Source organism: Cherax quadricarinatus, chromosome 87, assembly GCF_038502225.1.
Source record: "Cherax quadricarinatus isolate ZL_2023a chromosome 87, ASM3850222v1, whole genome shotgun sequence".
Taxonomy (NCBI): domain Eukaryota; kingdom Metazoa; phylum Arthropoda; class Malacostraca; order Decapoda; family Parastacidae; genus Cherax; species Cherax quadricarinatus.
In genome coordinates this window covers 17,740,696-17,756,833 of record NC_091378.1, presented here as the reverse complement: position 1 = coordinate 17,756,833, position 16,138 = coordinate 17,740,696, and positions in this window count along the sequence as shown.

Genomic DNA, 16,138 nt, shown 5'->3' with positions numbered 1-16,138 from the left:
TTCCCAATGTAATCTTCTCTTCAGGGTACAAGATACATCATTTTCACAATTTTAACATTAGCTCCATACCTGGAATGAAAACCTCCTCCAATTCTAAGTGCTCTCAGCCTTTCTTTGTATTGGTGACAGTCTCATTACAACAGGTCCAAGTAGTGGAACCTCAAAGCCTAGATACCTGTATCTGCTTACATATTCTAGAAGCGACCCATCATGCAACTGGATCTGACGAACTGTGCCTCTCTGTCGAGGAGGACGCCTGTTGAGTATCTTTGTTTTATCCACTGAGATTATTAAGCCCAGGTCCTGACACGAGGCTAGTGCATGATTAAGAATGTTTTGGGTGTTGGAGAATCTGGTGGTGTGAATCATTATATCATCAGCAAAACTAATAATATAATGATGGGGCTGGCTAGGCATAGCATTAAGTAAGGCATAAATTAGAATACTGAATAGGGTGGGACTGAGCACACCTCCCTGTGGGGTTCCTAATTCAAAACCTTCAGTTACACTTCTATGTCCCTGGAACAACACAGACGACTTTGTTGGACAGGTAACCTTTAATCCAGCGGAGAAGCCATCCTCCAACATCCATTCTGGCAAGTTCACTAATGATTACATGTCGGTTGGCTACATCAGAAAGTTGAAGTGTTTTATATCCAGGTATTGTTTTTGTGATATGAGACTTAGTTGTTTTTTGAACTGTGCATTCGAGAGCAGTAACAGTCATATTCTGATCTTTTAAGACAGTGGCTGTGATCACATATCAGAACATGGTTTGAGTTTTATTTATTTTGCCGCTAACTTTAAAATATTTTAATAAGTAGTGTAATGATAGATGTTTACTACCTATTTAAACATTCTTCATAAAATATGAATATACAGTATTATTTAATTATGAAACCGGCAGGCCGGATTTGAGTCCTGGAGATGGGAAGTACAGTGCCTGCACTCTGAAGGAGGGGTGTAAATGTTGCAGTTTAAAAACTGTAGTGTAAAGCACCCTTCTGGCAAGACAGTGATGGAGTGAATGATGGTGAAAGTTTTTCTTTTTCGGGCCACCCTGCCTTGGTGGGAATCGGCCAGTGTGATAATAAATAATAATAAATTATAGAATTTGTATTTTAAACTTCTGCATCCCAAGTTTCACCTGATCTTGTGTTAGTGTGTAACAGAGAGTAAATAAAATTATATCTTAACTCCTTTTATCCATCTTTATGTACACTTGTTACCCTTTTGGGGCCTAGTTCCTAGGCCTTTTGTATATCCATATGCTCTTGCGCTACCGTCCACAGGATGGATATGGAGTGCATAATAAAGTAGCCACTTCGGTGGCAAAATCTAATCTTATCCATTCTGAATCACTTTATCTGACTGATGTTTTAACAACCATATTCTCATTTGAAAAGTTTTATAAATGAAATTTTCTGGTTTAATACCCTCTTGTTTTTAAAACTTTATATATTCATACAGGTTACAATAAGTGAGAAACAAAACAGGGAAATAAAAGGCAATAGCAGACAATGGCTTCTTAAAAGGCAGAAAAAAATTTAAATTCACGGAAAAATTCTATAATTGCTTTTAATTCTTCGTCTGCTACATAAGTAAATGTAAATGACAAAACTGTATTGATAATAAAGCAGCTGGGACCACATTGGAGCTGCATAATATGAGTTATTACTAGTGATGTATAAAATAGATTCTGGACTTCTGTTACTTATTATTGTTGAAATAAATCTTAGTAATCTGTTAGCCTTATTACCCCTCAAGGAAGGTTCCTTGATGTTGGTGAGGGGCTCTTGATTTAGGGAATTGGATCTGTGCTCCAGTTCCCCGAATTAAGCCTGAATGCCTTCCACATCCCCCCCCCAGGCGCTGTATAATCCTCCGGGTTTAGCGCTTCCCCCTTGATTATAATAATAATAATAGCCTTATTACCCACACTTAGGCACTGGTATCTTGTCCTTAGATTTCTGCGTACCATGACTCCCAGGTCTTTTTCACATTATATATGATCAAGCTGTTAGCAGATAGGAAATTTATGCTTTAATTTGCATGGAGCTTCTACTGTTTGATTCTTATATGCTTTTTCAAAGAGAAACTTACTGCGTGTATTACTTCTTCAAACTGTCTTGGAGCTTTTGAAGAAAAATTTAACGACTTGACCAATATTTGTATCGAGTGTTCTGTGTATGTAATGTGGATTTTTTAAATAAAATAATATGGATGTATTATCTGCATTCTGACTGGGAGAAAATTCTAATATCAGACTTGTCATGAGTAATGATAGTTTTTACATGATGGGTTTTTATAGAATCTATTGCACAAATGCTGAAAGGGTTGTAGATGGTTCAGAGAACCTATACGTTGTTAAATTAGACACATGTGCAACACTTGGGTGTCTTTACTGAGGAAATGTTTCACCACACAGTGGCTTCATCAGTCTGAGGGACTGATTACCTCAAACACCTGATCACCATTCTCTTTTGTATAGGACTGAAGCCACTGTGTGGTGAAACGTTTCCTCAATAAAGAGACTCAAGTGTTGAACATGTGTCTAAAGTACAGAGTTAGCAGTGTTATCTGAGGTACATAATAACGTATTTTTTTTAAGGAATTACAGCAATTCAGATTTTTTTTACTAACACATCGGCCATTTCCCACCAAGGCAGGGTGGCCCGAAAAAGAAAAACTTTGAACATCAAAATGGTATACAATACCGACAGGTTGTTAGGTAAGACACATATGCAACAGTTAGACAACTTTATTCCGAAACGTTTCGCCTACACAGTAGGCTTCTTCAGTCGAATACAGAAAGTAGGCAGGAACAGTAGAGATGTGAAGACGATGTAATCAGTCCATCACCCTTAAAGTCGTAGAATTTGAGGTTGTCAGTCCCTCGGCCTGGAGAAGTTCAGTTCCATAGTCAGGAACTATCTGATAGTTCCTGACTATGGAACTGAACTTCTCCAGGCCGAGGGACTGACAACCTCAAATTCTACGACTTTAAGGGTGATGGACTGATTACATCGTCTTCACATCTCTACTGTTCCTGCCTACTTTCTGTATTCGACTGAAGAAGCCTACTGTGTAGGCGAAACGTTTCGGAATAAAGTTGTCTAACTGTTGCATATGTGTCTTACCTAACAAGAAAAACTTTCATCATTGATTCCATCACTGTCTTGCCAGAGGCATGCTTACACTAGTTATAAAACTGCAACATTAATACCCCTCCTTCAGAATGTAGACACTGTAAATTCCCATCTCCAGGACTCAAGTCTGGCCTACCAGTTTCCCTGAATCTCTTCATAAATGTAACCTTGCTCATACTTTAACAGCACATCAAGTCCTAGAAACTATTTGTCTCCATTCACTCTTATCAAATACGCTCACGCATGCTCCTTTACCCTCTCCCTCCAACCTTTCCTAGGCCAACCCCTACCCCACCTTCCCTCCACTACAGATTTATACACTCTTGAAGTCATTCTATTTTGTTTCTCCCTCTCTACATGTCCAAACCACCCCAACAACCCCTCCTCAGCCCTCTGGATAATAGTTTTGGTAATCCCACACCACCTCCTAATTTCCAAATTACAGATTCTCTGCATTATATTCACACCACACATTGCCCTCAGACATGACATCTCCACTGCCTCCAGCCTTCTCCTTGTTGCAACATTCACCACCCATGCTTCACACCCATATAAGAGTGTTTGTATAGCTACTCTCATTCATTCCCCTCTTTGCTTCCATGGACAAAGTTCTTTGTCTCCACAGACTCCTCAGTGCACCACTCACCCTTTTCCCCTCATCAATTCCATGATTCACTTCATCCTTCATAGACCCATCTGCTGATGTCCACTCCTAAATATCTGAATATATTCACCTCCTCCATACTCTCTCCCTCCAATCTGATATCCAATGTTTCATCACCTAATTTTCTTTTGTTATCCTCATCACCTTACCCTTTCCCATATTAACTTTAAATTTTCTTCTTTTACATACCCTACCAAACTCATCCGCCAACCTCTGCAACTTCTCTTCAGAATCTCCCAAAAGCACAGTGTCATCAGCAAAGAACAACTGTGACAACTCCCACTTTGTGTTTGATTCTTTATCTTTTAACCCCACACCTCTTGCCAACACCCGCGCATTCACTTCTCTTGCAACCCCATCTATAAATATATTCAACAACTACGGTGGCATCACACATCCTTGTCTAAGGCCTACTTTTACTGGGAAATATTCTCCCTCTCTCCTACATACTCTAACCTGAGCCTCACTATCCTTGTAAAAACTCTTCACTGCTTTCAGTAACCTACCTCCTATACCATACAACTGCAACATTTGCCACATTGCTCCCCTCCCCCATCCACCCTTTCATTTGCCTTTTCCAAATCCATAAATGCCACAAAAACTTCTCTATCCTTATCTAAATACTGTTTACCCATATGTTTCACTATAAACACTTGGTCTACACACTCCCTACATTTCCTAAAGCCTCCTTGTTCATCTGCTATCCTATTCTCCATCTTACTTTTAATTCTTTATTCATATTCATTTATTTCTTTGCAAGTAGTACACTGAGGTTATATTTTTACAATGATGGGTTGCAGTGCAACGAGAGCCTCTATTATGCCTTGGCATCGTGGGCTGACTTAATTTAATGGATTACTGACTACTCATTACTAAAGAAATTATCACAGTTGTACAGCAGTTATATTAATTGGTGAATCTTATTGATACAAACCAAAGGATATATTCATGTATTCAAAAATGCTTTTTATTAAACATGATTCAGAAGTAGTTTATAGTTTACAGTATGAGACTGCTATAATTTGGTGAAGGGCAATACTGATTTTGGTAAGTATGTATACTTCTATGTGGTAGTTTGTCAATATATGAGCTTGGTTGTCTAGTTATGAAGTTTTAAGATTTAGGTAATTGGTAGATTTATTGGTAGTGTTAAATATTGAGTATTTAGTCTAGGGTGATTAAGTGGCTTTTGAGACGAGTCTTAAATTGATTTTCAGACCGGGTTACTTTGGTATTTTCTGGTAATGAATTCCAAATCTTGGGGCCCTTTATGTGCATAGTTTTTACACAGTGTGATATGGACACAAGGTACATCAAAAAGATATGTGTCTTGTGTTATGATCGTTTGTCCTGTTAAGGTTGATGAGGAAAAGTTTGAGTGGAGGGTTTATGTTTGCGTGTATTGTTCTATGTATGTAGTAGACACATGAATAAGTGTGGATGTTCTTAATAGTGAGCAGATTTAGACTTGAATATTGGTGGAGTATGCTGTCAGGAGTGGGAATTTGTTATCGTTCTGACTGCTGCCTTTTGCTGGGTTATTGGTGGTCTTAGGTGATTTAATGTTGTTGATCCCCATGAACAAATCCCATTTGTGAGATAAGGGTAGATGAGTGAATGATACAGTGCAAGGAGAGCCAACTGTGGAACATAGTATCATATCTTTGATAGTATGCCTACACTCTTGAAGATTTTCTTGGTTATTTGCTGTATGTGTGTCTGGAACTTGAGGCAGCTGTCAAGGTAGATTCCTAGGAATTTTCCCTCCATGAGTCTTGTGACAGGTGATCCATTTAGTGTTATGTTAAATGGAACATTTGCAGCTTTGTTTCCTAACTGAATGAAGTAGGTTCCGTCAGTATTCAGTGTAAGTTTATAGTAATCATCCAGGTAGATATTTTCTGCAATTCGGCATTGACTGTTGGCGAGTATGACTGGGTTTGGGTGAGAGAAGACGTATGTAGTGTCATCTGCAAATAATATGGGTTTTAGAAGCTGTGATGCATTTGGTAGGTCATTGATGTAGGTGAGAAAGAGGAATGGTCCAAGGACACTTCCCTGTGGGACTCCGACTGTGATTGGTTGTGTGGATGAGTTTGCACCATTTGTGTACACATATTGGCTTCTGTTGCTAAGGTATGACTTTAGGTAGTTGAGGGAGTGGCCTCTTATACCACAGTGTGTTAATTTAGTGTACAGCAGTTCATGGTCAACTGTATCAAAAGCTTTACATAAATCAATGAAAATTCCCAGCGGGACTCCTTTCTTTTCAAGAGCGGTATATATTAGTTCTATCATGTGTATGATAGCATCATTTGTGCTTTTATTATTCCTGAACCCAAACTGACGAGGGTTTAGTATGTTATGTGAGACGAGGTAGGAACAGATCTGTCTATGAATTAATTTTTCAAAGATTTTAGAGAGGAGTGGTTAAGTTAGATACTAGTCTACAGCTATTCAAGTCTACTTGGTCACCTCCTTTGTGTATCAGAGTGACGCTCGCTATTTTGAGAATTGTTGGGAAGGTGGAGGATTCACTGGATTTGTTAGTGTTGCAGTAATTGGTGACAATACTTGAGAAGCTTTTTTGTACATAAAAGTTGGCAAGTTGTTTGTCTCCTGCCTTGTTTTTAAGGGTGATGATGAGCGAGACTACTGTTGGGTTGGTTGGAGCGAGGAATAGTGTGTTCGGGTAGGTGCTCGTGAAGTAGTGAGATGGACGAGTGTTTGAGTTTGGGATTTTGCTTGCTAGGTTCTTTCTTATGGTGGAGAAGAAAACATTGAGCCTGTTGTTTCAGTTGGTGGGGGTAGGGGTTCGTCTGATTTTGTTAATTTAATTGTTTTGTTTTTGGATATCTTTTTAGTTCCAAGAATTTTGGATAGAGTTTTCCAGGTCTTTTTCATATCACCTTTGATGGTTTGTAGTCTGTTTTCATAATACAGTTTTTTAGACCTTCTTATGAGGCTGAAAAGAGTTGAAGAGTAGTGTTTTGACTGGTCTCTAGTTATTTGGCCCATTCTCTACTGTTTTTCATACTGGTGCTTTGTATTAATGGATTTAAGGATACTGGGTGTTAGCCAGGGACTATTCACTTTTTACCAGGTATACTCAAATTCAAATGTTTATTTCTCTGTATAGATTACAGTATGTGGTTTACATATTATAAAATTATAAAATAAAATATTTATTACAAAGATGGCCACTAGTATTCCTAGGCATTTCCGGCAGACTAATACTATTTCTTACTCTATATTGACACAGATCATGAATCATACTGATATTAAAGTGAGGTAGCTGTAGTGATTAACTAGATTTACAAAAGTTAGGTAGTTCAAAACATTTAAAAAATTAACAATTAGTTTATCAATTAATCGGAATGGTCTCATCTTGGCATGATACAGTTTCTATTAAAGCTCCTATAATGGTGTGTCTTAGACAAACTCAACAGACTTATTCCCCTATAATTTTTGCACTCTTTTATCCCCTTTGCCTTTATACAAAGGAACTATGCATGCTCTCTGCCAATCCTTAGGTACCTTGCCCTCTTCCGTACATTTATTAAATAATAGCACCAACCACTCCAAAACTATATCCCCACCTGCTTTTAACATTTCTATCTTTATTCCATCAATCCCTCTTTCATTCTACCCATTGCCTCACGAACTTCCCCCACACTCACAACTGGCTCTTCCTCACTCCTACAAGATGTTATTACTCCTTGTCCTATACACGAAATCACAGCTTCCCTATCTTCATCAACATTTAACAGTTCCTCAAAATATTCCCTCCATCTTCCAGATACCTCAAAGTCAACATTTAATAACTCTCCTCTCCTATTTTTAACTGTCAAATCCATTCATTCCCTAGGCTTTCTCAACTTATTAATCTCATTCCAAAACTTTTTGTTATTCTCAGCAAAATTTGTTGATAACATCTTAACCAACTCTATCATTTGCTTTTTTTTTACATTGCTTCACCACTCTCTTAACCTCTTCTTTTTCTCTCTCCAGATACTATTTCTTGTATTACTTCTACTTTGTGAAAACCTCTCATATGCTAATTTTTTTTCTCCCTTACTACTCTCTTTACATCATCATTCCACCAATTGCTCTTTGTCCCTCCCACACCCACTTTCTTGTAACCACAAACTTCTGCTGAACACTCAAACACAACATTCTTAAACCTACCCCATACATCTTTGACCCCATTGCCTATACTGTCACTAGCCCATCTATCCTCCAATAGTTTATATCTTACCCTAACTGCCTCTTTTAGTTTATAAACCTTCACCTCTCTTACTTGCTGCATCTGTTTTCTTCATATTCCATCTACCTTTTACTCTGTAGCTACAGCTAATATATCTGTGGCCCCTCTATAAACATGTACATCCTGAAGTCTACTCAGTCTTTTATCTACAAATACATACTCCAACAAACTACTGTCATTTCGCCCTACATCATATCTTGTATAATTATTTATCCTCTTTTTCTTAAAATACAATGGACCCTCGGTTATCAGCCATTCTGCTTATCGGCCGGTTTTTCGGCTCCCTGTTATCAGCAGTTATTTCGCTTATCGACTGGTATTCGTCAACCCACCGCCGCCAGCTGTGAGCGTGTCAGTCAGGCTTGATCTCTGGGTGAGTGAGGAAGCTTCTGCTCATGCATCCAAACATTTCGCTATAATTCATTGATTTTCATGGTTATCGATTAAGTGCAACTGGGAAATAAGTAATCATGGCCCCAAAGAAAGTTCCTAGTGAAGTTTCTTTGGTAAAGAAAGTGAGAAACACGATGGAATTTAAGAAAGAAGTTGTTGAAAAGAATGAGAATGGTGCTCGAGTGCTAGAACTTGCCAGGATGTATGGGGAAAACAAATCAACAATCAATTCTATCCTGGCAAAGAAAGAACAAATCACGGAAGCTGATGTGGCAAAAGGAGTAAATGTGCTAACTAAACAAAGGTCACCGATAATGGAAGATATGGAGAAGTTGCTGGTTTTGTGGATCACCGAAAAACAATTAGCGGGAGATAGTGGTGCAGAGTTGACGATTTGTGAGAAGGCAAGGCAGTTGCATAAGGATCTTGTAAAGAAAATGCCTGGAACAAGTGCTGCTGTTAGTGAACTTAGGGCCAGCAAAGGCTAGTTTGAGAGATTTAAGAAGTATAGTGGCATACACAGTGTGGTAAGGCATGGAAAGGCTGCGAGTTCTGACAAATGTACAGGCTTAATCTTTTGTTCTGTGCTAACGCTAGTGGGGATTTCAGAGTGAAGCCTTTACTGGTGTATCACTCTGAAAATCCCAGAGTTCAAGAAAAACAATGTCATCAAGAATAGATTGTGTAATGTGGAAAGCTAATAATGCATGGGTCACAAGGCACATTTTCAAAGAGCGGGTCAATGATGGGTTTGGCCCCAGTGTGAAAAAATACCCCCTGGAAAAGAAATTGCCACTTAAGTGCCTCCTAGTACTGAACAATGCTCCTGCTCATCCTCCAGACTTGAAAGACCAATTGTTAAGGGGATTCCATTTTTAACCCTTTGAGGGTTTTGGTCGTACTAGTATGTCTTACGCGTAGGGGTTTTTGACGTACTAGTACGCATAAATTCTAGCGGCCTCAAATCTCGCAGGAAAAGGCTGATAAGCCTAGATGTGAGAGAATGGGTCTGTGTGGTGGGGTGTGCGCAGTAGGAAAAAAAATCTGGGACCCAGTGGTGCATTGTGGGAATGCCATCATAGTACACAATGTCCACCGTGCCCTGTGGTAAGAAGTTCCTCACTCCTCGGCGAATTGGGACACTTTTGTTCCCCAGTGACAGTTCTAATACAGATGGAAGTGACAGTGAAGATGAGTTTCAAGGTTCTGGTGAGGTTTTGACCGAAACTAATGGACCATAATATGGGTAATAGTGAGGAAAACCCAGACAACCCACAGCCTTCCACCTCTGGTGCTGGGCCGTCTTGTTCACGTTCAGTTGTACCAAAATCAAAGAGGAAACTCCTATTTTCCAAAATCCCAGACTCAGATGTGAGCATTGGTGATAGTGATAGTGATTATGAACTACAAGCTCTTCAAACTTGTTCCAAGAATGGAGGAGGAGGAGGAGGAGGCAAGAGGAGGAGGAGGAGGAGGAGGAGGCGGCAAGAGGAGGAGGAGGAGGAGGAGGAGGAGGGAGGAGGAGGCAGGAGGAAGCAAGAGGAGGCAGGAGGAAGCAAGAGGAGGCAGGAGGAAGCAAGAGGCAGGAGGAAGCAAGATGAGGCAGGAGGAAGCAAGAGGCAGGAGGAAGCAAGAGGAGGCAGGAGGCAAGAGGAGGAGGCGGCAAGAGGAGGAGGCGGCAAGAGGAGGAGGCGGCAAGAGGAGGAGGAGGCAAGAGGAGGAGGAGGCAAGAGGAGGAGGAGGCAAGAGGAGGAGGAGGCAAGAGGAGGAGGAGGCAAGAGGAGGAGGAGGCAAGAGGAGGAGGAGGCAAGAGGAGGAGGAGGCAAGAGGAGGAGGAGGCAAGAGGAGGAGGAGGCAAGAGGAGGAGGAGGCAAGAGGAGGAGGAGGCAAGAGGAGGAGGAGGCAAGAGGAGGAGGAGGCAAGAGGAGGAGGAGGCAAGAGGAGGAGGAGGCAAAGAGGAGGAGGAGGCAAGATGAGGAGGAGGCAAGATGAGTAGGAGGCAATATGAGGAGGAGGCAAGAGGAGGAGGAGGCAAGAGGAGGAGGAGGCAAGAGGAGGAGGAGGCAAGAGGAGGAGGAGGCAAGAGGAGGAGGAGGCAAGAGGAGGAGGAGGCAAGAGGAGGAGGAGGCAAGAGGAGGAGGAGGCAAGAGGAGGAGGAGGCAAGAGGAGGAGGAGGCAAGAGGAGGAATACGTAATGATAACAATAATATATAATAATAATAATACATAATAATAATACATAATAATAATAATAGGTAATAATAATAATATGTAATAATAAATGTTCACCCATGACAGTAACAAGATAAGGGGAGATAACATCTGATAAGTGCTGACGTTTGATGAGGGTAAATGAGGGTGCAGCTGAGACCAAAAGATGAGATGAACATCGCCCTCCCTTTGTTTTTGCTGGTATACTAACATTTCTGTCTGTCTATTTGCCTGTCTGTCAAGCTCCCTGTCTATCCGGCTAGCTCTCTGTCTCAGAGAGCCACAAGACTGCGTCATCACTTTTACTCACATCTTCAAGCAGAGTATAGCACTTTGTCTGGATTTCTTGGGTTATCCTAGGTAATTTATACTATGTATACTTGTATTTATGTGTACCTGTGAGACAGAGATAAACAGACAGATAGAAAGAGATAGAATGAGGGAGAAAGATAATTAGATAGAATGGAGGAAGGGAAGCAGCATCCGACCCCATTGTTTTGACAGGCGGGAGGGGGAGTGAGTAATGAGACAATGTCATTTTGACAGCTGCCGACTCCTGGTAATTTACACTATGGAGGAGGAGGAGGAGAAGGAGAAGGAGGAAGAATAGGGGGAAGAGGAAGAAGAGGAGGAAGAGGAGGAGGAGGAAGAGGAATAAGAGGAAGAGGAGGAGGAAGAGGAATAGGAGGAAGATTAGAGGGAAGAGGAAGAGGAGGAGGAGGAGGAAGAGGAGGAGGAGGAGGAAGAGGAAGAGTAGGGGGAAGAGGAGGAAGAGGAGGAGGAGGAGGGTGGAACTGATTAGAAAAGATTAGATGAACATCGCCCTCCCATTGTTTCTGCTGGTACACTAACATTTCTGTCTGTCTATTTGTCTGTCTGTCAAGCTCCCTGTCTATCTGTCTATCCATCTAGCTCTCTGTCTCAGAGAGCCACAAGACTGTGTCATCACTTTTACTCACATCTTCAAGCAGAGTATAGCACTTTGTCTGGATTTCTTGGGTTATCCTAGGTAATTTATACTATGTATACTTGTATTTATGTGTACCTGTGAGACAGAGATAGACAGACAGATAGAAAGAGAAAGACAGATTGAGAGATAGAATGAGGGAGAAAGATAAAACACCATTGTGTATAACACCATGTTTCAGAGTTCCACAAGCTGCAGAACTAATAGGAATATGTTCAGTGACTGTATATTGGTATATATATTATAGAACAATAATAATAAACAATGTTTTGTATTGTTTGTTTTTGTAAACAAGTTTTGTAAACAATATATTGATAATTATGTTTGTGTGCTTATTGTGTTGTATACAACGAGTGTATATATGTACATTGCACCTTACTTTGGTCTCATAGGCCACATAAGTTATGTGAAAAAATAAAAGTGAAAAAAACAACAAACCTTCAAATACAAGTAAACTAAAGTTTACCGGGTGAGCGGCAGTCGCCGCTGTTGCCATACGCGGCTCATTTTCTGCAAACTTCATGCATCCATATCTCCGTAAGTATTGATGGTAATTTTTTTTTGTTTATCCTATAATGTTTAGAAAAAAAAACTATTTTTTCATAAGAAAAATAATTTTTTTTTTTTTTTGAAATTTGGCCGACCCTGAGAACGAGTTTCGGAGAGGGCCTGTCGACCCTCAAAGGGTTAACAGTGAAGTTCTTGCCTCCTAACACCACTCCTCTCATCCAGCCCATGGACTAGCAGGTCATTTCTAACTTCAAAAAACTCTACACAAAAGCAGTGTTTCAAAGGTGTTTTGAAATGACCTCAGACACTCATTTGACTCTTAAGATAATTCTGGAGGAATCACTTCAGTATCCTCCATTGCATAAGCCTTATAGGTAAGGTTTGGTAGGGAGAGACTTCCTGGACTTTGAACTTTGCTTGGAGAAAATTGTGGCCAGAATGTGTCCTCGACAAGGATTTTGAAGGGTTTGGGGCTGACCCTGAGGACCCTACACCTGTTGTGCAATCTATTATGGCACTGAGAAAGTCCATGGGGTTGGATAAGAGCTGGTGGAGGACCACAGGGAAGAGTTAACCCCTGAAGAGCTGCAAGACCTTCAACTGGAACAGCAACAGACTGCAGCTGAGGAAATTGCTTCAGAGGAGGAGGAAGAGGGAGGGGAGAAGGTACCTTCTTCAGCGATTAAGGACGTGTGCAAAGTGGAATGAGTTGCAAAGTTTTGTTGAAAAGTATCACCCTGACCAAGCTGAAACAAGCCATATCTGCAACATGTTCAGTGACAAAACTTTGTCCCACTTCAGGGGAATCGTAGAGATGCCAGAAACAGAGCACTCTGGACAGATATTTTGTGCAGCAGGGGTCCAGTGACTCAAGCTGGTCCTAGTGGCATTAAAAGACAAAGAAGGGAAGTAACCCCAGAGAGGGACTTGTCACCTGAAGTCCTTATGGAGGGGGATTCCCCTTCCAAACAATAACCCCCAACTCCCTCTCTCCTCCCTATCTTCCCTAAGCCAACAAGTGTCTTCAATAAAGGTATGTATTAGTGATTAATTGTTCATGTATTTATTTTATTTCTCATTGTTTTGTGTATGTAAAACTCAAACCTTCAAAAATTTATTTTTTGTTAATATTTTTGGGTGTCTGGAATGGATTAATTGTATTTACATTAATTTTTATGGGAAATATTTTGGTTTTTGGCCATTTTGGTTTTAGGCTGGCCTTCTGGAATGGATTACGGCCAATAACCGAGGGTCCATTGTATGTATTACCAATAACTAAACCCCTTTCTATACAAAGCTCAATCAAAGGGCTCCCATTATCATTTACACCTGGCACCCCAAACTTACCTACCACACCCTCTCTAAATGTTTCTCCTACTTTAGCATTTAGGTCCCCTACCACAATTACTCTTTCATTTAGTTCAAAAGTTCCTATACATTCGCTTAACATCTCCCAAAATCTCTCTCCTCTACATTCCTCTCTTCTCCACATGCATACACGCTTATTATGACCCACTTTTTGCATCCGACCCTTATTTTAATCCACGTAATCCTTGAATTTATACATTTACATTATCTCTTCTCCTTCTATAACTGATCCTTCAACATTATTGCTACCCCTTTCTTAGCTCTAACTCTCTGATACTCTTGACTTAATTCCATTTATTTCTCCCCACTGAAACTCGCCTACCCCCTTCACCTTTGTTTCGCTTAGGGCCAGGGCGTCTAACTTCTTTTCATTTATAACAGCAATAAATTCAGAAATATCTTCTATGTTTTTTAGTGAATGTTTTAATAAAGTTTTCTGTCGAAGAGAATGTATAAGATTTTTCCTTATTTTTCTTTTTTGTCTTCCAATGCATTTAATATTTGTTTAACTAAACATTTTTAGTTTTATTCCCAAGCAATGTAAATCTTATCAGTACAAAGCAAGTATTTTGGCTGTCATTTTTGTTATGAACTCATCATTAACAATGTTGATGTGGACAACTTGACCTGACAGTCAGGTGAAAATTGTATCCTTAGCCAATGGTACTTGTTAATGTTCCAGGGTGGCATTAGAAAGGCCATTGATGAAGAAAGCGATGCTTTCCTTCAGAACCCGTGTTAAGAGTCAGTCTAAGAAGTAATGTCAATAATGGTCATAAGTTGGTGCTTGTCATTAAGATAAGGTTGTATGTACAAGAAAGCATGTCTGCTGATTATGTATTTTCTTAACGAAGGATCAAGATATTGTAATCAACAGCATCAAATACTTTTCTTAGTTCCATAGAGTGTCCCACTGACTACTGATTATTCACAAAAGAGCAACAGACTGTCTTGCTTTTTTATAGCACCATTCTTACCTATAATCAAGTTATGAGTTAAATGCATATATGTATTAGCTTAGGATTAAGAATTGATTAGGAATTGATGAATGATCATATGTTAGAATATTGTAGACACATGGTAGTAATAATCTTTTGCCATCTCGAGTAGCTGTGTGACCTTATGGGTCAGCATGACCTCTGCCAAGTGGAGGAATATAGGGGATGATAGACTTCTTACCATCTACAGATGCAGACTATTTACTGCTCCCTAGACAAGTGGCATTTGTAATATTAGAAAGATGAGACCTATTTATCAATAAGGTCTCAAAACATTGAAGAGTTTATAAATGATACATACACAAATAACCCTCACATAGAACAGAGGAACTTAAGACGAGAGGAACTTGGTCCGACTTGGACCATTTACAAAGTCACACTAACGAAAAAGAAAGGAGGGAGTATATATAGGCCAGTAGGTGGTGGCAGTAGTGGTGGAGTCAGTCAAATACTAAGAAAAAGGAGCACTGCAAGGGAGCATGGGGCCCACAGAGGGTAGGAGCAAGAACACAGAGGGGGGGGGGAATAATGAAGGAACAAATACCCAAGGCAGAAGAAAGACAGCCCAAAGGAGAAAGAGGAAAGGGGAAGAGGGAGAAGAAGAAAAAGGGATCAGGTTGTCATGGGTGTTCTGAAGTTTGGAGCATTTAACAATGTAGTGGGAGAGGAAGGCATCTACAGAGACAAAGCCAGGACTAAGATTCATACAAGGCAAGTTCAATTCAATTCAATTCAAAGTTTATTCTCTATAAGGATTACAATGTTGAGTTTACAGAATTTGGTTATTGTGTGGTTTACATGTAGTAAAATAATAATTAGTGTACCACTAGAACACCTAGCATGGCTAGGCATTTCAGGCAGACTTAGATTAAATCTTAAATTTAAAATATTACAAAATTATGAGGTAAGTTGGTATTATGGCTAAGTGACTAAATACTAGTTTGTAAGTATAGCAATGTGAATGCTTTTGTTTTGGAACTATACATAGTTTCAGTATTGGAGTATCACAGGCCAACTTATGACTAGTTAAGATTCATTATTTTGAGATTGAGATTGATATTTCTGTTTATGGTCAAATGGGTGAGTGAGTGTAAGTGTGAACCACCAGGTGGTATTCGTATAATTAGTTGACAGGGTGTATCAGGGAGATAAGGTGTTTTCTGATGGTAGTTTTGAAGGTGATGAATGTGTCTGCAGTTTTAGAATTTTCAGGTAGGGTTTTCCAGATTTTAGGGCCTTTGACATACATTGAATTTTTGTAAAGGTTTAGTCGGACACAGGGAATGTCATAGAGATGTTTGTGTCTGGTGTTGTGCCTGTGGGTTCTGTCACAACTATCAAGAAAGCGTTTTAGGTCAAGGTTAATATTGGAATTTAAGGTCCTGTAGATGTAGACTGCACAGTAGTAAGTGTGGATGTACTGAACAGGGAGTAAGTTTAGATCTATGAAGAGTGGGGGGGGGGGGTGTTGCCAGGGATGGGATTTAGTGATTATTCTTACTGCGGCTTTTTGTTGGGTTATTATTGGCTTTAGGTGTGTTGCTGCAGTTGAACCCCAAGCACAGATAGCATAGGTGAGGTATGGATATATAAGTGAATGGTATAGTGTGA